The sequence below is a fragment of the Chelonia mydas genome, chromosome 1 (assembly GCF_015237465.2).
Source record: "Chelonia mydas isolate rCheMyd1 chromosome 1, rCheMyd1.pri.v2, whole genome shotgun sequence".
NCBI classification, from domain to species: domain Eukaryota; kingdom Metazoa; phylum Chordata; order Testudines; family Cheloniidae; genus Chelonia; species Chelonia mydas.
In genome coordinates, this window is record NC_057849.1 from 191,972,609 (window position 1) to 191,995,519 (window position 22,911).

General features: G+C 44.5%; 2 long non-coding RNA genes across 3 annotated transcripts in view; both read right to left on the minus strand.

Moving 5' to 3' along the window:
* Nucleotides 1–22,911, minus strand: part of LOC122464146 — a 395,100-nt gene that overhangs the window by 183,229 nt on the left and 188,960 nt on the right. The gene's annotated exons all lie outside the window — the stretch shown is intronic.
* LOC122464147 overlaps nucleotides 12,344–22,911 on the minus strand; it is a 135,115-nt gene continuing 124,547 nt past the window's right edge. The window contains exon 5 of the long non-coding RNA XR_006288067.1: nucleotides 12,344–14,134. This is a non-coding gene — a long non-coding RNA (uncharacterized LOC122464147). The remainder of the gene's footprint in view (nucleotides 14,135–22,911) is intronic.

Here is a 22,911-nt window from a genome sequence, read left to right on the forward strand (position 1 = left end):
CCTGCAATGTCAGGATCAAAGAATTTGTGAGTCTTCCCCTTCACTTCTATCACCTGCACAAGTTAGTCTGTTTAGGGGAGGGTTAGTGGTAGTGTAGTGGGGCACTGGGCAGCCAGTGCTGCATTTTAATGAAGTTCTCTCTCTATATTCATTAAAATAAAATGAGCACTGTGGAATCACTGGGGTTTTTTTTGCTACTCTGAGTGACATCATGAGTACCATACATAGAGCGAATAAAAATGGGCATTTTAAGGACTCCCTCTTTGGTGATGGTGGAAGAACATCAAGACTGGATGTCTTTCTAAGATATTCGGTAGCTGAACCAGAAGTTATGGTCTTGATGCAGGGATTACTGGGAGAGGTTCTATGGCCTGTTTTCTGCAGAGGGTTAGACTAGGTGATCATAATAGTCCTTTCTGGTCTTAAAGTCTATGAAATAGCAACACAGAAATCAGTGCTGTGGCCCCATTCAATTTCTGTATAGAAACAAATCTGTTCAAGGCCCAAGTACTGACAGCCATTGAGCACCCTCCATCACTGTTCCTTCTAAGCTGTGCGCATGTGCGCGCGCACACAGATCCTAAACCCCGCGCACACGGCGAAACACTGCGCACACAAAAATTTGCACAGAAGCACAATTTGCACAGAAGAAATTTTTTGCACACACGGAGTGTCAAAATTAGAGGGAACATTGCCCTCCATTGCCAATGATTTCAACACAAGTTGAGGAGACTGTGCAAGATTGGGCCTTGAACAGTTACACCCTACTAACAGGGAAACAAAAATACTTTGCTTGCTCTTGCATAGCAGAATCAATAAAGTGACTCACCCAGGCATACATAAATTTGTTTTGTGAATTATGCATTACACATCTACCAAATTAGTTCTTCAGTATCTATTTATCACATTAATGAATTGGCATGACAATGCAACTTTATTATTATAATGTTGTCTTTTTCTTCATGCTAAAATTAAAATATCATCAATAGCTTTGTGTAAAGAGTGTAAAATTTATATAAATGAAGATATTTTTTTTTTTTTTTTACAAAGACCAAGTGAATTTATTTGAAATGCATATAAAGAAGTTTGGTTGCTAATAGTTAGGCTGGGTATAGCATATCTGCTCATCAGTAATGAACTTCTTGAAAGCTTAATTTATTTTGTATAGGAAAAATTGAGGAAGCTAGACAAGAGAAGGAAAGTTCTATTTTTCCCCCTGAAGTTCCCTGAATAATGCTTTAATTGGAAAACTTTATAATATGTGGGCTCAACATCTACAATGATCAAAGCTTTTATTGTCCAAAAACCTGCTTCATGATGAGCAGCGCATTTCTTATTAGTTGTCGGTTTTGCTCTGCAACAGAAAAACACAGAGTTTAGTACGCTTTCATCTAATCTATTTATACGTCATGAGAGACTTGACTTAGACTCAGATTCAGAGTGAATGTATGTGTTTTTCCACCTACTGTTATGGAAAAAATAGTCCCTCCTATTTATTTTTTTTAAAGTTTTCTAAACATTATTAAAATTTGGAATTTTGAAACAGAAAATAGAATAAAAGTTGTCAAATGTTCACAAGTAATTTATAATTTACTTAATTTTACTTTAAAGCTAGGCTAAACTTGGGGAGAGAGATCTGTCTGGTTTTCTCCTGCACAATCTTATAGGCAAGTGCCAGAAAGATGTAAATCCATACATGCAACAGGGTTCTGCACAGCTGCCAACAGATACAGCAGGGCTAGAACTGTTTTAGGCTCTGAACAGCAATCCCAGGACTATGACAGCAAGTTCCTCATTTCTACATCAGGTGGTTCTAGTCCACCACCACCTGCAGCCGTAGTGGTGCATCACAGCTGAATTTGGTTTTTATCTTCACCCAATACCACTGCTCTTTTAACTAGAAAAGACGTGAAGGCAGATGCTAGAGCAATCCAAGCACTACTAGCTGCTTTGCAGGAAGAGAAAGGGAGCAGAGTGTCTGGAGCTGCTACATATTTCCACAGGAAGGGGAGAATGAGGGACTGGCCCGTGTGCTGGGGCTTCCTTAAGAGTAGTGGAGAGGGCATGAGAAAAAGAGGGCTTAGTTACAGGTGGAGAAGCTGGGAAGCCAGAAGTCCCCTGTGAGCCCCGTAGAATAACAGGGTGTTAGCAGTGGCCGCAAAAGTAGATGAGTCCTGCAAAAACATGGAGGAATGGCACAGAAGAATTGGTTTGTGAGGAAAAGAAATGATTGGCTAATTGGGGGAGATATGATTTTGGGAAAGGACTGACTTGTTGATTTGTAAGTAGAATTAATTGATTGAGGGGGGAGAAGAAAATGATTTGTTGGTGTAGTAGAACCAACTGATGTGGAGGGGAGAATTAATTGGTTTGAGTTAGTGGTCTAATAATCAGTTTGAAAGTGCCTACTCACCCTGGAACAATAGGTCCAAATCCCAGCAGGATGGATTCATTCTTTCGCCACTCCAAGGTACATAAATTAAGTACTATGCAGTTTACTCTGGGGTCGGGGTGAGGTCTTAAACAATTAAATATCATAAAAATAATTTAAACAATAGAGACTGGGCTAAAATAAAAAAATCTCAAATATGAAGAAAAAAATCTTTAGGAGTTGAGGAAGCAGCATCTAACCATGTTTAAGAATTTGGCAGCTGGTCCCTCGCTGCTATAATATTCTGTACCAAACTCCCTCCCACCACTCAAAAGTCTGAAGTGCTCAAAATCCAGGTCCAAATTCTGCAGCTCAAGATAACCAAAACATTGGAAAGCCCTTCAAAGCTCCATGATTGAAAAGAAGGAGGAGCCATAATGCACAGTGTGGGGATGGTGACCATGACAAAACACAGCTCTGAAAAAATAAAGTTTGTCAGAGTTTCTGTAGGTGGCTGTCTCAGTCCCTGTGAAATGACTAATGTTGCTGAGATTGCATTGTGTAACTAATGATGTTAGGGCACCTACAGCCTTGGATAGGCATCTTTTTACATTTTTAAACCTAAATAAAATAGCGGTCTGGATCCCCCTCCTCTTTCTGCCCCCTCCCCTCCCAAAAAAAAAGCCGTGAGGAAGATACTGGGATAGATGTTCAGAGACAGAGAGAACCTCATCACAGGGGATACCATAGCAAAACCTCAGGCATGATGGTGGAAACCCAATCTGTGGGTGGTATAGGAGACAACATATGTACCAGGACTAGGCCCAAGGAGTGGAGGTCTCCAATATATGGACATATCTTGACGTTCTTATCGACCTGATTAAGGACCTCCACATCTGGCCATTATCCTGTTGTTTCTAGAAGGGCTAGACTAGGACACTGTCTTCTTCTGAATATTCCTGTTTTGGCAGAGCATGGTGGAACATGACATCTCATGTGTATCTTGTTGTACTTAGAATTTTGTCTTTAGTAATCCAGAAATTATAAAAATAGACAAGTAAAGCTGACTCATAGGCAGCGGACATGCAGTTTTGGCTTTAAATCAGTTAAGTTTCCTTCTTTTGTTCTATATGTGATGCAATGCTGAGTGATTTTATAATTGGTGTCCTACTCCTTTCTATGCAGCATTAACGAATGCACTTTCAGATTTGGAACTGCTAGAGTGTTTTCAATGAATAAAACAACTTTCAGAGGAAAACTGGTAAGCAGCCCCAAGGAAGAAGTGACAAGTAATATTAACACTGCATGCTTTTCTCATCAAGAAATTGCTAACATACAACTAAAACGGGAAAAAAAATTATTCGCATGCAGTTTAATAAAAAAGTTACTTGGCTGCACAGGCAAGAAATAACAGATTAACACTTAGCTTGGAGAAGAGGTAAAATGCAATACTGTGAAGGAGCAAATAAAACACTGCCTTGCCTTACAGTTTTATCTGTCTCACCTAAAAGTCTATAAGATGAGTGTCAATGGTAATTGTGAACTTAATCCTTTGAAACCAACAACTGGGATTTCCTGATGTGACACACTATGCAAGCACCAAGACATTAATGGTGGAAATGACTAAAATGGCAGTGAAAGATTTTTTCTTTCTTTTGCTAGTAGGAAATATGACCTAATAATTACCTGTAAAAATTGAACTGGGCATTCACTAGCAACGTCTCCTACCTATCAAATATGTCTTCATGCCAAACTTGTCAGTAAGAAAGTAATTATAGTGACTTTAATGTATTGTAGTCAGAGCGCCGAGATATAGTATCAGACATAACACTGTAAAAGAGATGTAAAATGGTGGGAAGAGATGGGAGCAGAGAAGGGAAACTCTGGATAAACAGGAAAATAGTTACATGGTGGGATGGTTCTATATAATGAAAAACCTGATTATCTCAATGTGATCAAACACAAACATACAAGATTAGGGGAAGATGAAGCCCTAGGGCAATATAAATTCATCATCACACATTTCTACCTAGTGCCATAGACATACATGGTGTTTTAGAGAGAGAAGAACGACGCTAGTCCTGCCCTAAAAAGCCTATTGCCTTCCTGCAGCAGAGCAGAGATTCCACAACTGGAGTGTGTGGACCACTAATGGTCCCCTGAACTTGTCTTGGTTGGCTCACCTCCTTGTTTCCAGATCATACAAACAGAACCAACAAGTGGGGGAAGATGCAATGAAGAACAAAAGCAGATGGTGTTATTTTCTTTTTTTCCCCAAAAGGACAAAACATCATAGTATAGATAGCTAAAATACATAAATACTGTTCCAATATTACTTGTCCGTTTAAGCAATTGATACAGATGTCATAAAGAAGGTGTGGGATTGTGAATGAGGGGAAAGTAAAAGATGGTACGCATGGTCGTCCATGACACAACCTTTGTGTTAAACTATGGTCCACACTATGAAAGAATATGAGAACAGAGCAGTGTAAAGCAGGTTTAGTGCATGTGAGAATCAGGCCCTAAAAGTCTTAGCAAAAAGTATATTTAAGCTTGGTTCTTGCTAGCAGGAAGCTAGCATGGTTTCTGTGTCCAGACTGAATCCTGGTCACGTGAATGGTTAAGCTCAGACAATGGGGATAGCTTAATGAAAAGCATAGAAACATACTTGAAGAAACCTTATGCTGAGCCAGTTAAAGTAGCACCTGGAAATGATTTGGGTGTTCTGGCACTGGGTCTTCAACTGGAAGTGATGATAATGAGCATTTTTAACATTTTATTTATTTTATTTAAGTATTTCCTTCTAAAAATCTGGTGCCTTTAAATTGTCTCAGATTGAACAACCAAAAAACCTGAAGCTGCTAAATTCACTAGTCACTTTTGAAAATTTTGGCCATGTGTCCCATCGATTCTCAATGGGGCTTGTGCTCCTAAATCACTAAGGTCCTTTTAAAAATCCATCTCTCAATCCCAAATAATTTCAGCCAGCATTGGTATTAATAGTTAAATGCATAAAATGAAGGCTGAGATTTTAACAAATGCAAGAAAGGGGAAGTTAATAGTAATGAATATAAATCAGAAGTTAGAAATTGTAAAAAATTGATAAGGGAAGGAAAGGAACACAAGAGAAATCTATGGCCACTAGAGTGCACAAATGCAATAAAGGGAAAGTTAATAGTAATGAATATAAATGATATACATATATATCATTTATTTTTGTAGCTGCCATCACTTCCCCTCTAAAGCAGGTTGGTTTTTTTAACCAGCATGACCTTCTTCCTCAGTTATGGGATTCTAGCTTTTGGGGCACCTAGTAAGGTGTTCTTAAATTATTCCCAATTGTGATTTACATTTTTCCAATTAAATTAATCCTCCCAGCTGATTTGATTGTTTTCAGCTTTGTGAAATTGGTCCTATCAAAGCACGAAGTGTGTACTGCTCTGGACTTTATTCTGTTTGCACATTATAAATTTGATCAAGACATGATTGTTTGTACCTAAGCTACCATTGATTTTTAGTTGTGTGATCAGTACCTCTTTATCTGTGAAGACAAGGTCTAATAAATTTCTCCATGTTGGCTGCAACACTTTTTAAGTTAGAAATTGTCATCCATTAGGTTTAGAAATTCCAAGGATGTTTTAATACTAGCAGCATGAAACTTCCAGCATCGCACCATTTTCACCCCCTCCCCACACCCCCTCCACATTATAGACAGATGCCTAAGAAGTCAGTCATCCTGTTCCCTAGTGTGATCTGGTGGTCTGTAGCAGACACCAACTAATAGCCCATCTTGTGCTTTATCTGTTAGGATGTTGATCCATAAATTTTCAGAATCATTTTCTTCCAAGTTCCAGAAACAGGTGATACAATTTTTGACATAGAGTGCTACTCCTTCTCCCCTCTCAATCCTTTCTAAATCATAGAATCATAGAATCATAGAATATCAGGGTTGGAAGGGACCCCAGAAGGTCATCTAGTCCAACCCCCTGCTCAAAGCAGGACCAAGTCCCAGTTAAATCATCCCAGCCAGGGCTTTGTCAAGCCTGACCTTAAAAACCTCTAAGGAAGGAGATTCTACCACCTCCCTAGGTAACGCATTCCAGTGTTTCACCACCCTCTTAGTGAAAAAGTTTTTCCTAATATCCAATCTAAACCTCCCCCATTGCAACTTGAGACCATTACTCCTCGTTCTGTCATCTGCTACCATTGAGAACAGTCTAGAGCCATCCTCTTTGGAACCCCCTTTCAGGTAGTTGAAAGCAGCTATCAAATCCCCCCTCATTCTTCTCTTCTGCAGACTAAACAATCCCAGCTCCCTCAGCCTCTCCTCATAAGTCATGTGCTCTAGACCCCTAATCATTTTTGTTGCCCTTCGCTGGACTCTTTCCAATTTATCCACATCCTTCTTGTAGTGTGGGGCCCAAAACTGGACACAGTACTCCAGATGAGGCCTCACCAGTGTCGAATAGAGGGGAACGATCACGTCCCTCGATCTGCTCGCTATGCCCCTACTTATACATCCCAAAATGCCATTGGCCTTCTTGGCAACAAGGGCACACTGCTGACTCATATCCAGCTTCTCGTCCACTGTCACCCCTAGGTCCTTTTCCGCAGAACTGCTGCCTAGCCATTCGGTCCCTAGTCTGTAGCGGTGCATTGGGTTCTTCCGTCCTAAGTGCAGGACCCTGCACTTATCCTTATTGAACCTCATCAGATTTCTTTTGGCCCAATCCTCCAATTTGTCTAGGTCCTTCTGTATCCTATCCCTCCCCTCCAGCGTATCTACCACTCCTCCCAGTTTAGTATCATCCGCAAATTTGCTGAGAGTGCAATCCACACCATCCTCCAGATCATTTATGAAGATATTGAACAAAACCGGCCCCAGGACCGACCCCTGGGGCACTCCACTTGACACCGGCTGCCAACTAGACATGGAGCCATTGATCACTACCCGTTGAGCCCGACAATCTAGCCAGCTTTCTACCCACCTTATAGTGCATTCATCCAGCCCATACTTCCTTAACTTGCTGACAAGAATGCTGTGGGAGACCGTGTCAAAAGCTTTGCTAAAGTCAAGAAACAATACATCCACTGCTTTCCCTTCATCCACAGAACCAGTAATCTCATCATAAAAGGCGATTAGATTAGTCAGGCATGACCTTCCCTTGGTGAATCCATGCTGACTGTTCCTGATCACTTTCCTCTCCTCTAAGTGCTTCAGGATTGATTCTTTGAGGACCTGCTCCATGATTTTTCCAGGGACTGAGGTGAGGCTGACTGGCCTGTAGTTCCCAGGATCCTCCTTCTTCCCTTTTTTAAAGATGGGCACTACATTAGCCTTTTTCCAGTCATCCGGGACTTCCCCCGTTCGCCACGAGTTTTCAAAGATAATGGCCAAGGGCTCTGCAATCACAGCCGCCAATTCCTTCAGCACTCTCGGATGCAATTCGTCCGGCCCCATGGACTTGTGCACGTCCAGCTTTTCTAAATAGTCCCTAACCACCTCTATCTCTACAGAGGGCTGGCCATCTCTTCCCCATTTTGTGATGCCCAGCGCAGCAGTCTGGGAGCTGACCTTGTTAGTGAAAACAGAGGCAAAAAAAGCATTGAGTACATTAGCTTTTTCCACATCCTCTGTCACTAGGTTGCCTCCCTCATTCAGTAAGGGGCCCACACTTTCCTTGGCTTTCTTCTTGTTGCCAACATACCTGAAGAAACCCTTCTTGTTACTCTTGACATCTCTTGCTAGCTGCAGCTCCAGGTGCGATTTGGCCCTCCTGATATCTTTCCTACATGCCCGAGCAATATTTTTATACTCTTCCCTGGTCATATGTCCAACCTTCCACTTCTTGTAAGCTTCTTTTTTATGTTTAAGATCCGCTAGGATTTCACCATTAAGCCAAGCTGGTCGCCTGCCATATTTACTATTCTTTCGACTCATCGGGATGGTTTGTCCCTGTAACCTCAACAGGGATTCCTTGAAATACAGCCAGCTCTCCTGGACTCCCTTCCCCTTCATGTTAGTCCCCCAGGGGATCCTGGCCATCTGTTCCCTGAGGGAGTCGAAGTCTGCTTTCCTGAAGTCCAGGGTCCGTATCCTGCTGCTTACCTTCCTTCCCTGCGTCAGGATCCTGAACTCAACCAACTCATGGTCACTGCCTCCCAGATTCCCATCCACTTTTGCTTCCCCCACTAATTCTACCTGGTTTGTGAGCAGCAGGTCAAGAAAAGCGCCCCCCCTAGTTGGCTCCCCTAGCACTTGCACCAGGAAATTGTCCCCTACGCTTTCCAAAAACTTCCTGGATTGTCTATGCACCGCTGTATTGCTCTCCCAGCAGATATCAGGAAAATTAAAGTCACCCATGAGAATCAGGGCATGCGATCTAGTAGCTTCCGTGAGTTGCCGGAAGAAAGCCTCATCCACCTCATCCCCCTGGTCCGGTGGTCTATAGCAGACTCCCACCACTACATCACTCTTGTTGCACACACTTCTAAACTTAATCCAGAGACACTCAGGTTTTTCCACAGTTTCGTACCGGAGCTCTGAGCAGTCATACTGCTCCCTTACATACAGTGCTACTCCCCCACCTTTTCTGCCCTGCCTGTCCTTCCTAAACAGTTTATAACCATCCATGACTGTACTCCAGTCATGTGAGTTATCCCACCAAGTCTCTGTTACTCCAATCACGTCATAGTTCCTTGACATCACCAGGACCTCCAGTTCTCCCTGCTTGTTTCCAAGGCTTTGTGCATTTGTATATAAGCACTTGAGATAACCTGTTGATCGCCCCTCATTCCCAGTATGAGGCAGGAGCCCTCCCCTCACAGACATTCCTGCCTGTGCTTCCTCCCGGAATCCCGCTTTCCCACTTACCTCAGGGCTTTGGTCTCCGTCCCCCGGTGAACCTAGTTCTATGTTCTAACCATTGATTTTAAACATTCCAGTCATGGGAATCATCCCACCAAACTTCATGAATACCAACTAGATCAAAGGTATTTCATAAAATGAGTAATTCCAATTCCTCTTGCTTGTCACCCAGGCTCCTAGCATTAGTGCATAGGAAATTCAAGAATGTCTTCTCTTTGTGTCCTTTTGTTCCTTGATTTTGTTCTCAACATCTTGATTTACTGCTGAGCGCTCATATCTTCCCTTGTCTTACCCTCCCTTTTTGTTATTCATTTAACTTACCCCGATCCTTCTAGAGAGTCTGTCCCTGAGAAGATTTGTCCACCTTCCACCAAGGTTGGAGGCCATCCAAACTATACAGTCCCCCTCTCCCCATGGAAGGTAGACCAGTGTTCCAGAAAACCCAAACCCTTCACCCTACACCACTCATCTAGCCAGTGGTTCACTTCCAGAATCTTCTACCTTCTGTCTTCCTTTAATTGTGGGACAGGAAGGACCATAGATGACTTGGACATTCTTCTTCTTCAGCACGCTTCCGAGTTCCCTGAAGTCATGTGCTGTCTGAGAGATACCCTGTGACACACTGTCATTAGTGCCAACATGAACCATCACCAATGGATCTTTGCCTGTCAGCTTCCAATCTTAGAGTGACATCTGGTGCCTCGGCTCCAGGAAAGCAGCCCACTGTCCAGTTGTCTGCCTGTCCCTTGTAAAATGTCCTCAAGGTTCTTCTGAGTATTGAATCTCCAACAAGAATAATCTGTCTTCCTTGGATGAATGGAGACCTCTTTGTGGACAAGCATGATTTTCCTACAGGTTGGGCCAAGCTGCCATCCACAGGCATGTTCGGTACATCTCTCCCTTCCCTTGGACCTGCTGGATCTTGAGAGGTATCTTTCAAAGTTTCCACATTGAGGACCTGGTATTGATTTCAAACTTCCAGCTGTGTGGAATTCCTTCCAGCCATCTTCTCTCTGATGCCACAGTCTTCCCATTCCCATTTATCACCAGCCATGTAGAACAACACCATGACCTCCTGCCTCTAGGTTACAAACTACCAGTCCTCCTCTCTGACTTCCGATTTCTTGGTGGCCAGCTCCATTCTTCCTTGAACCTGAGGTACTGGTGTTTCCTGAACCTGACTATCTAAGAACTCCTCAGAGTCTCTGATTCTCAGTAGCATCTCTACTTGCCCCTCCAAGCCAAGAATGTTCTCCTCCAGCACAGCCACCATCTTGCACTTCATGCACATGAAATCCCTTCTGTCCTCAGGCAGTAAAGAGAACACGGCACATCCCTTGCAGGTTACCACCACTAAATTCCTCTGAAAAGTAGCACATTTTTTAATCTACATAGGAGTAGAAGGCTGCAAATAGGGGAACAGGAATTTAACTGAAAGACTCCTTTGGGGGATTCAGAAATAGATGTGGGAAATTGTATTTATTAAAAGTTCTAAATAGAACAAAGAATGCAGCCAAGTTATTTATTTATTTATTTTCTCTTACCAAATAGGGTATTTAAAGTCAGTCTGTATCAACACTCAGCAAAGAAGTGCTGTGTGGACTCTTCTATTTTAAATGTAGAAGCAGTTCAGCTCTTGACAGCAGGAGTGAGTGAGTGTGTGTGTGTGTGTGTGTGTGTGTGTGTGTTTTCAAAAATCACTTTGCCAGACTCAACAGCTTTAATCAGTTTAAGCAAAACTACAGTCTAACACATGCTGTGCACTTGCAAAAATTGAATCTACCAACCAGGAGTTGTTTTCCCTTCCTCTCAATGAAAACAGGAGCTGATCTTGAGAAAAACGCACTCTCCACAAATATCACAAAACAAAGTGCACCAAATGAATCTTTCATTCCTTGGCTTGTGAAAGAGAACATAAAACTTGTGGTTTCTTGGTTCTACCCTAACTTTGTTATACAGTGCAGTTCTGCAGGGATGCGGAAGTTCCAGAATATACTGCTTTGGGAGAAAGAGGTGCTAATGGATATTATATCAAGCATGTACTATTCATCAGCAATACAGGAACAGAATCTCATACTGGAGTTCTCTCTCTCTTACACACGGACGCTTTTACTCCTGATTCACTCTCAAAAAGGAGAAGGAAGAAAAATAAATAAATAAATAAACTAATGCTATGTCAGACAGCAGTTTTCCACAGGCCTTTCCTTGGCCACACACTATTTTAGGACAGCTACTTCAAAGATACATGGAATGGTTACTAAAGAAACCAGAAACTATGGTAACTCAGAGCAGCCTTTTTCCCAGGGAAGGAGGGGGAAAAAAGCCATTCATGCAATATCCCTTTATCTCTGCATTCAGCTGGAGGTCCTGCCTCCCTCCTTTCTTCAGAGAACAGCTGCAGCAGTATTTTTGACTCCTATCCCTTTCTCTTTCTAGAGGACCATAATCCATGAAAGCTCCTTCTAAAGCACAAAAACGGAATTGGAGAGCTTCAAACAGTGGATAGGGCCCAGAATCGGGTCCACCCCACTGTGTGTGATTTGAAAGTTTTAGCTCCACCAAGGCTGAGAAGGTGGCAGTAATAAAACACATGATTAAGCACCCGTTGAATGTCGCAGCATCAGTGTGACACTTGATGCAGGAGGATCATAGCCTGTACTAGCATGAGGATGAGACTCACTGTTGTACTAGGTTTTTTCCATCCGCTGCTATGATCCTATTCACATTGAACAAGATTTCCAATGCTTTGGAGACATTAACCCATAAGTGTGAGTATTAATCCATGTGGCAAATGGGAAGAAGCTTGACTTGCACTCTGGAAAACAGTTGTAGGTTTTGTTGGACACTAGGGGTGCCAACCCTATAGGATTGGCTTGGAGTCTCCAGGAATTAAAGATCAATGTTTAATTAAAAATTATGTCATGTGATGAAACCTCCAGGAATACATCCAACCAAAATTGGCAACCCTATTTGAAACTGCTGGCTTTGCCATGGTAATATGTACATGCATTTGAAATCACTATGCTTGCACGCTTTAAAGCAAACAAACACCAAGCAACATTGTCCTTGAGAAACAGGTGAGACCAGCCATCATGGCTAAGCTAAAATCAAAACTGAGAAAATAACTTTTTATTTCACTGTACTATTAAACAACTACAAGAATCAGTGGTAGATACTGGAGGTGAATGTCCCTAAGATCTTATTAATAAAGTGACCTCACCAAAAATGTCCCTGTTCATTCCTCTCAATTTTCTAAATATCTGCAGCTTTAGAAAAGAAAACCCAAAGCATTAACATTTAGTATATTGTTACCAAAGTTATTCTTGGATGTATCTGTAGAAACAGTATTTTCAAAAGTTAGCGGTTCTCAACCCTGTGGCCCGCAGGCGGCCCAATTAGCGAACAGCTGCAGCCCAGCTCACGAGGTGGGGTCCGGGTTCCCAGCTGCCCAGTGAGGCGAGGTCAGGGCTGCCATTTGGCGGGAGTCCAGGGGTTGAGGCTTCCGGTCTCCCAGCCGGCCCTGCAGGGAGGGGGATCCGGGGTTGCTGCCTGGCCCCGCGAGCTCCGGGCCAGCCCCATTAGGTTGGGGATCTGGCGCGGGCACACAATGATAAGTAAGTTGAGAACCACTGCTCTGAGTGCACCCTGGTTTCTGTACAAGTAACCAGCACTATTAAAAACGTAAGTGCATTTTCTGATGATGGCAGAAGCAAAATCTTCCACAGATGTTTCAGATTCATTTGGAAAAACGGAGGCCTCAGCATAGGCTCTACTTGCTCAAAAAATGATAAAATGGGTTGGTACGCATGGTTTGCACAATTATATTCTGTCACCCACACAGTGAATGAAATTCATCCCTGTTCAGAGGGCCAGCACAAAGGCTATGCACCGTTCTGTTCCTTGTTCTGGGGGCTGAGGTGGCACCTCAGCGTGGATAGACCTCATACAAGGCCCTCCGCACAGGGATGGATTTTACTCACAGGGGTCGTACACAAAAAGGGCAGAATAAGCTGCATCACCCAAACAGAGGAGGTCACCTGAAAATCAAGTAAATCATTTAAACACATAATTAGCTGTTCATGGTTAGTCATATAGGGGAGGCCCAAAGCTACCCTTCTACAAAAGAAGTGTGTCATTGAGTTTACACCTCCAGAGAGACACATGTCAGAGTTCTTCAGTGAAAGAAAAAAAAAATCCCTTTAGTGGTTTGTGTCTGACTGACTCTGAAATAAAGCAGCCACTCAGGATGTCTGGACCCAAAGTTTTGGCTCAGCCTGTTACAAAGATAGGTCCCCATAAGGGAGATTGTGACCCATCTCCCCTTGCTCCTTGCAAAATCCAAAAGACAAACAGATCCAGGGTTTTGACCCAACATTTTGAACTCAAGCAAAACAAAAAGAAATAAAGACTAACACGGGAAATAACTTAGCTATGTCTATTGCTTCTACCTGCATTTGCTACTCTTCAGATACTCACAGTTCCTCCAGCCTCCTCCTCTTCCTTCTTAACAAGTTTTTAGAGTGATGAAGCCCATTTGCTCTCAATCATGAGGTCAGTCCAAAAATAAGACTGACATCTGCCTTGCCTCAGCCCGTCAAAGCTAGTGAGAGAAGCACTTTCACCTAGATCTTCCGCTAGGCTCTACAGTCCGCCTTAGAAACCACCAGACACAGTTAGAATCTGAACTGGAACAAAAACCCAGTTCCTGGGGAGAAGTAGGTGGCTTCCTAGACCAGCACTGATGACCCAAAGGGCTCATGGTTGTATTCCTTAGTGGAGAAAGGGAGGTATTTTGTCATTGGCTAGATGAGGGCTCTCCAACTAACATTGAAGTGTCCGTATATTCCATCCCATCATATTCAGACGACATGAAGTCCCCAACCTCCTTACTGCACCTGTAAGAAGAAGGACGGGATAAGAAGTCAGTAAAAGAAAATCATGTTTCAGTTTTAAGGGCTTGATGGTCTAATCGACAGTCTTTAAATCTGCCGAGTTTTCATATTGCTCTTTCTATGAAAGTGAAGCTATAAAAAAAGCACAATTTTTGCTCAAATTGGCAGAAGAGCTCCTCACAGAGATGAAATAAAGCTGATTTGCTGAATCTGTATCTTTGGAAAAATCTGTTCCCCTATTAAAAAAAAGTGCCCAGCTCTATAAATCCTGTTAGAAGATAAACCCATCTAAAGCTGCTTCTTTTCTTCCTTCTCTGCCTCCAGTGGTACAGCAGCATTTTTTCCTAGTGTCACAAGGGGTTTGCTCTACCTGTCCAGTAATTTATATCACCTTATAATCACCTAGTTCACTTCAGATAGAAATGCACATGGCATTGGGAAGGAATTTCCCTCCAGATCAGATGTCAGTGACCCTGGAGGGTGGTGGGGGTGGTAGTGGTGATGGTGTTTTGCCTTCCTCTGCAACATGGGGTATGGGTTCCTTGCCTGAATCATCCGGGTATCTCTCCCTTAATCATTTCCCTGCCATTGCAGGAGCCTCTGGCACTTGTGCCACCTCAGTTCCTCCTATTCTCTGCCAATGGCACATAGTAGTCTAGTCTCCCCAAGAGCTGTAATATTTTGGTCTAATTTCTGTTGTTGGGTTTAGCATGCGGTTGTTGGATGGCATTGGTGGCCTATGATATACAGAAGGTCAGATCTGATGATCTGGTGGTCCCTTGTGGCCTTAAATTCCATGACTCTATAGACATGCCTACACAGCCCATGGTCATGAGCCTCCCTGACCTGGTCACAGAATTATAGTGTTAGAAGGGACCATAAGGGTCATCTAGTCTAACCCCCAGAGTTAGTCAACAGACTTGGGCTTGCCGGGCTCGCCCTAGCATTCTAAAAATAGCTGTGTAGAGAGCTCTTATGAAGATGTGGCTCAGGCTCTGAAGCCCAACCCCCCTAGGCTTCAAGCGCCCAAGTTCCAATCCAAGCCACAACTTCAAAGATATGCCTACACAGATACTTTTAGAGTGCAAGGGTGAGTCCAAGTCTGTTGACTTGGGCAGACAGTCTCACTGTCACAGACTGTTTAGACATACCCTGTGTGTTCTGGGACTTACCCACATGTGCTTTAACTGACAGTAAAAGTGTTTGGCTATAAATCCACATACTTTTACCTGATGCAGAAACCAACTTGCTTTTTAGGTGTGTCACATGACAACGAGGAAATGTAAATGCATGATTATAAACAAGATCCTGTGTACTCCACAACAAACTGAACTAAAAACCATGTGCAAAATTCCTGGATATGTTACATTCAAAGTGCAGCACATCAGAAATTCAATGGTAGCTTAAAGTAAATAAAAAAGGGTAGGCGCTCAGTGAATTAAATATGCAATTGAATAATAAAACCACTACAGTAACCCCTGTGTTATTTATTTTGATATTAAGTCCAATTTATTTTATGCTGGCTCAACTTTTTCAGTTTTTGATATGCCAGAGATTTTTGTATTGGCAAGGCATAACTGCATGGACATTACCAAGGGGAAGCCGGAGGTTTTCGCAGCTGGGTAGGGAACAGTTGTGGCATTTGGACCTGGGGAGACATTTGAGATTGTGGGGATAAGTATGCTTCCTCAATCTTCCAGCTAAAAGGATCAGCAGTGACCTATGAAATTTACATATTCATTATTATTAATAATTTGTATTATCATAGCATCTGGGAGCCTAGGTCATGAAACAGGCCCCCATTGTGCCAGGTGCTGTACAAAGGCAGAATAAAGGGTCTGCACCAAAGGGTTTACAACCTATGTATAAGACAAGAGACAACAGATGGATGTAGATAGATGGGAGGGATACAAGGGAACAATGAGACAGCACTGGTCAGCATAATAGGCAGCAGTCTCTGCACTAACTGCTATAGACTTTATGGCAGACAAAGTTTTATCTGTATGGATGGATAGGAAAAAACAGGTCTTAGAGATGTTCTGTAGAAAGAATCTGCAAGACTTAGCCCTGGTCTACACTATGAGTTTAGGTTGAATTTAGCAGCGTTAGATCCATTTAACCCTGCACCCGTCCACACGACAAAGCCATTTTTGTCGACTTAAAGGGCTCTTAAAATCAATTTCTGCACTCCTCCCCGACGAGGGGATAAGCACTGAAATCAACATCGCTGGGTCGAATTTGGGGTAGTGTGGATGCAATTCAATGGTATTGGCCTCCAAGAGCTATCCCAGAGTGCTCCAGTGTGACCACTCTGGACAGCACTTTCAACTCAGATGCACTAGCTAGGTACACAGGAAAAGCCCTGGGAACTTTTGAATTTCATTTCCTGTTTGGCCAGCGTGGTGAGCTCATCAGCATAGGTGACCATGCAGTCCCAGAATCGCAAAAGAGCTCCATCATGGACCAAACGGGAGGTATTGCATCTGATCACTGTATGGGGAGACGAATCCGTGCTATCAGAACTCCATTCCGAAAGACAAAATGCCAAAATGTTTGCAAAAATCTCCAAGGGCATGGAGGACAGAGGCGACAACAGGGACCTGCAGCAGTGCTGCATGAAAATTAAGGAGCTCAGGCAAGCCTACCAAAAAACCAAAGAGGCAAACGGCCAGTCTGGGTCAGAGCCGCAGACAGGCCACTTCTATGATGAGCTGCATGCAATTCTAGGGGGGCCCCCCTACCACTATCCCACCCCTGTCCATGGACACCTATAGAGGGTGGGGGGGGGAGTCTCATGCAACAGGGATGAGGATTTTGGGAATAAGGAAGATGATGAGGAGGAGGAGGATAGCGCACAACAGGCAAGCGGAGAAACTGTTCTCCCCGACAGCCAGGAACTGTTTATCACCCTGGAGCCAGTACCCTCCCAACCCTCCCAAGGCGGGCTCCCAGACCATGAAGCCAGAGAAGGCACCTCTGGGGAGTGTACCTTTGTAAATATAACACATGGTTCAAAAGTAAGCGTGTTTACTGATTAATTTTCCCTGAAGATTTGGGATGCATTCACGGCTAGTACAGCGACTGGAAAAGTCTGTTAACGTGTCTGGGGATGGAGCGGGAATCCTCCAAGGACATCTCTATGAAGCTCTCCTGGAGGTACTCCCAAAGACTTTGCAAAAGGTTTCTGGAGACGGCAGCCTTATTCTGTCCTCCATGGTAGGACACTTTACCATGCCAGGCCCGTAGCACGTAGTCTAGAATCACTGCATAACAAAGCATGGCAGCATATGGTCCCGGTGTTTGCTGGCATTCAAGCAACATCCATTCTTCAACTCTCTGTGTTAGCCTCAGGAGAGTGATCATCCCAGAGAATTGGGGGAGGGGGAGGGAGTGTAGTTGGGTTTGTGCTGCACGTTAACCCGAAAACCGCAGCCCCTCCTTTTAAATGGCCAACCCAACAGGTGCTTGGTACGGGAAAGGAGGGCGCTGCTGTTTTAAACCATTCCCACGTTACGAAGGTTGAAGAAGCCGAAAGACTGTGGCTTACCATGGCTGCCTGCAAGCCGAATTCTGTTGCCCGGCCCTGCGTGTGTGATCTCTCAAACTAAACCAGCAGGCCCTCAATATAAGAGACAAAATGTGACCTTGTACCGAAAGCACATGTGCTATGTAATGTTAACAGCTTGGTTCACCATGAAAGAGTCTACCCATTGTTCTCTAAAATGTGTCTTTTTAAATACTACTCTCTCTTTTTTTCCTCCTGCAACTGCAAATGATTCAACGCTCCCCCTATCATCGTCCCAGAGGCTAGCGCAGATAAGAAGGTGAAAAAAACGCACTCACGATGAAAATGTTCTCTGAGCTCATGCAGTCCTCCCGCACTGAAAGAGCTCAGCAGAATGCATGGAAGCAGACAATGGCAGAGTCCAGGAAAGCGGAAAATGAATGCGAGGACAGGAGGGATGAACAATAGGAGAGGTGGTGGCAGCGTGATGAGAGGAGGCAGGATGCAATGCTAAGGCTACTGGAGGATCAAACTGATATGCTCTGGCGTATGGTGGAGCTGCAGGAAAGGCAGCAGGAGCACAGACCGCCACTGAAGCCACTGTGTAACTGCCCACCCTCTTCCCCAAGTTCCATAGCCTCCTCACCCAGACGCCCAAGAACACGGGGGGGGGGGGGCACCTCCAGGCACCCAACCACTCCACCCCAGAGGTCTGCCCAAGCAACAGAAGGCTGGCATTCAATAAGTTTTGAAGTGCAGTGTGGCCTTGTCCTTCCTTCCTCCCCTCATCCACCACCCACCCGGTGCTTCCCTCCTCCCTCACCCCTCCCAGGCTACCTTGGCAGTTATCCCCCTATTTGTGTGATGAATTAATAAAGAATGCATGATTTTGAAACAACAATGACTTTATTGCCTCTGCAAGCAGTGATCAAAGCGGGGAGGGCGGTTGGCTTACCGGAAAGTAGAGTGAACCAAGGGGGCGGGTCTTCATCAAGGAGCAACAAACAGAACTGTCACACCATAGCCTGGCCAGTCTCTGATGCGCAGCATGCCCTGCTGTGCTCTTCTAATCGCCCTGGTGTCTGGCTGTGCATAATCAGTGGCCAGGTGATTTGCCTCCCCCTTACTCTCACAGATATTGTGGAGCACACAGCAAGCAGCAATAACAATGGGAATATGGGTTTCGCTGAGCTGTAACCGAGTCAGTAAACTGCACCAGCACGCTTTTAAACATCCAAATGCACATTCTACCACCATTCTGCACTTGTTCAACCTATAGTTGAACAGCTCCTTACTACTGTCCAGGGTGCCTGGTATGGCTTCATTAGCCATGCCTTTAAGCGGTAGGCTGGGTCCCCAAGGATAACTATAGGCATTTCAAACATCCCCAACAGTTATTTTCTGGTCTGGGAAGTAAGTCCCTTCCTGCAGCTGTTCAAACAGACCAGAGTTCCTGAAGATGCGAGCGTCATGTACCTTTCCCGGCCATCCCACGTTGATGTCGCTGAAACACCCCTTGTGATCCACCAGTGTTTGCAGCACCATTGAAAAGTACCCCGTGTGGTTTATGTACTGGCTGCCAAGGTGGTCCGGTCCCAAGATAGGGATATGTCTTCCGTCTATGGCCCCACCACAGTTAGGGAATCCCATTGCAGCAAAGCCATCCACTATGACCTGCACATTTCCCAGAGTTGCTACTCTTGAGAGCAGCAGCTCAGTGATTGCGTTGTCTGCTTGGATCACAGCAGCCCCCACAGTGGATTTGCCAACTCCAAATTGATTCCTCACTGACCGGTAGCTGTCTGGCATTGCAAGCTTCCACAGGGCTATCGCCACTCGCTTGTGAACTGTGAGGGCTGCTCTCATCTTGGTATTCTTGCGCTTCAGAGCAGAGGAAAGCAAGTCACAAAGTTCCATGAAAGTGCCCTTACACATGCGAAAGTTTCGCAGCCACTGGGAATCGTCCCAGCCCTGCAACAGTATGCAGTCCCACCAGTCTGTGCTTGTTTCCCGGGCCCAGAATCAGCATTCCACGGCATGAGCCTGCCCCATTGCCACCAGGATGTCCAAATTGCCGGGGCCCATGCTTTGAGAGAAGTCTGTGTCCATGTCCTCATCACTCTCGTCACTGCGCTGTTGTCGCCTGCTCGCCTACTTTTGCAGGTTCTGGTTCTGCATATACTGTAGGATAATGCGCAAGGTGTTTACAATGGTCATAACTGCCACAGTGATCTGAGTGGGCTCCATGCTTGCCATGGTATGGCGTCTGCAGGACAGCAGAGTTGCAGCAGAAGCGGTGGCTGACGACGGATGCCACGAGAATAGATATTTATAGAGAACGACGAGAGGATCTGCGAGGTGGATTCATGAGAACAGGAGAGCAGAGTTGCAGCGGAAGCGGTGGAGGACGATGGTTAGCACCGTGCACCTTTCCCGAGGAAGAACACACGTACCTGGGAGGCCATGACAGACAACCCGGAGAAATTTGCTATTGAGACAATAGCAGCAGAGCAGAGTTGCAGCGGAAGCGGTGTATGACGACGATTAGCAGTCCTACTGTACCATCTGCTGCCAGCAGCACCCAGGACACAACAGCGGCGGTGTCGGTGAGCTGAGCTGAAAGGGCTGCACACTTGCCGTGGTATGGCGTCTCCACGGAAAAAAGGTGTGAAACGATTGTCTGCCGTTGCTTTCACGGAGGGAAGGGCAACTGGCGACATGTACCCAAAACCACCCGTGACAATGTTTTTGCCCCATCAGGCATTGGGTGCTTAACCAGAATTCCAATGGATGGCGGAGACTGCGGGAACTGTGGGATAGCTACCCACAGTGCACCGCTCAGTAAGTCGATGCTCGCCACGGTAGTGAGGACGCACTCTGCTGACTTAATGTGCTTAGTGTGGACATACGCAATTGACTGTATAAAACTGATTTCTAAAAATTGACTTCTATAATATCGACCTAATTTCATAGTGTAGACATATGCTTAGTTATGGCCTGGATGTAAGGACCTAGCAAAAAGTCCAAATCGAGAACTATACCTAGGTCATGAGCCTAAATTCCAGGCAGGATAATAGTGTTGTCATTCAGAAGGATTGAGAAACATTGTAGTGGGAGGAAGAAACATTAGAGTTCTGTTTTTGCCATGTTTCAGACTAACAACTGGTTGAGATTAAAGGGATAGTGTACACCTCTCTGAGATTTTTGTTTCCAGCTGTCTGTAGACTAAGGAAGGTAATGCTATATCACAATTCACATTTTCGTGATTTCTTCAGAACAGTAAGGGCTAGATTTTTAAAAATGAAGGCTTAGGTTCTAGAGCGCAATTATATGATAAATTCCATAGGTATGGAAACACAGAATGCTTGGGTCATTAGTCAGGATCCATGCAAATTTTATAACATTTAGCCAAGAGACAAATGAAGTCTTATATCCTCCAGCTGCACCTATGACCAAAACAACACTGTGTTAAGCAAGCTTATCGCTAGAGATAAATAAAATGGTAGTCATGTAAGTCATTTATCCAGATATGAATTTAGAGACAATTCCATATTCTGGTTTCCAGATTAACACATTGAGTGAGGAGACTGTGAAACACTGAAATAGTCTCACAAACCAAGGAAACAAAAAAAGATCTCCCAGCTAATCTGATGCTGATTTAATTTAAGGCCCAATCTTATGAGTTACTGAACATTTTATGAGAGGTTCTGATGGCTCTCAATTAAACCTTGACTGCAGTGGGAGTGGTGGGTGCTTGGTATCTCTTAGAGCTGGAATGGGCAAAATTTTGGGCCTGAGGGCCACATTGGGGTAAGAAACTGTATGGAGGGCAGGGTAGGGAAGGCTGTGCCTCCCCAACAGCCTGGCCCCTGGCCCCCGCCCCCTATCCACCCACTCCCATTTCCCATCCCCCTCAGAACCCCAACCCATCCAACCCCCCCACTCCTTGTCCCCTGACAGTCCCCCAGGACCCCTTGCCCCTTATCCAACTCCCCCGCCCCCTTACCATGCCACTCAGAGCAGCAGGACTGGAAGCTGCGGGGGAGGGGGGAAGGCAGGGGAGGGGCCGGGGGCTAGCCTCCCCAGCTGGGAGCTCAAGGGCCGGGCAGGACGGTCCCACAGGCCGGATGTGGCCAAGGACCGTAGTTTGCCCACCTCTGTCTTAGAGGATACTCAGATACTTATAGGAAAAGCCAAGGAATTCCAAGAGATGCTGTTATGTCGTGCCTCGTAGTTCTAAAGTATTTTTAAATGGTGCTACATCTGTAAAAGCTGTGAAGAACCAAAGTTGGTAGAAGTGACAAAAAGGCATCTTTACCTGTAAATTGCTATTTAAAGCTGTTGGTTAAAAAGAAAGCTGGATTAGAAGGCATTGATTGATCCTGAGTTTAAGCTAAAATGTGATGGTGAGGTCTCCAGTTGACTCAAGATACATAAACATTTCTCTGAAATGGAAAGAACTGCCTCAGCTTGGGAATAGGGAACTTTTTTTAAATTTATCAGGCTGAAGGGACCAGTGATGGTTGTCCAAGTCAATTCTGAACATTGCAGAGAGAGAGAAGCACTGGGAGATCCTTAGGATATTATAGTCTATGAGAATAATGGATGGCTTCATATCCTCCAGAAGAAACCATCTGTGGACTATAAGTGGATTCTCTAATATATGTAGGCCACAAACAGACCAATAAGGATGTCAAGGGCCATTACTATTGGATCAGCTAACACCATCCCCATTGGTGAATCTTAAGCAACCTCTGTGACATTCCCCTCTGGTGTTATCTGGACCGGTGATCTGCTAGGCCTCTCCAATCCTTGACTCTGGGAACCAGCCTTACCCTGCTCTGCTGTGAGAACCCCCGCTCCTGGGCTGTTCATGCAACGCCTCTGGCATGTAAGCTGCTCCCAGCTACTTGCAAGCGAATGACACTAGACAATATCTCCAGTCCCAGACACAACCCTAGGAACCTCCGTCTTGCAGTGTCCAGTTATGCCCACTGGATGCTGCAAGCTTGTATAAGTTTGTCAATTTAACAAAGAAATTGATATGTACCAGGCTTGCTATCCCAAAGGGAGTCTCTGACACACTTCAAACCAAACGTACTGCTTCAGGTAGAATAAACAAACGATTTATTAACTATAAAGATAGATTTTCAGTGATTATAAATCAAAGCAAGACAAGTCAAAGTGGTTACCGAAATAAAATAAACTGTAAGCACACAGTCTAAACTCTCAACCCTATTAGACTGGGCAGCAACTAGATTAAGCAGTTTTTCTC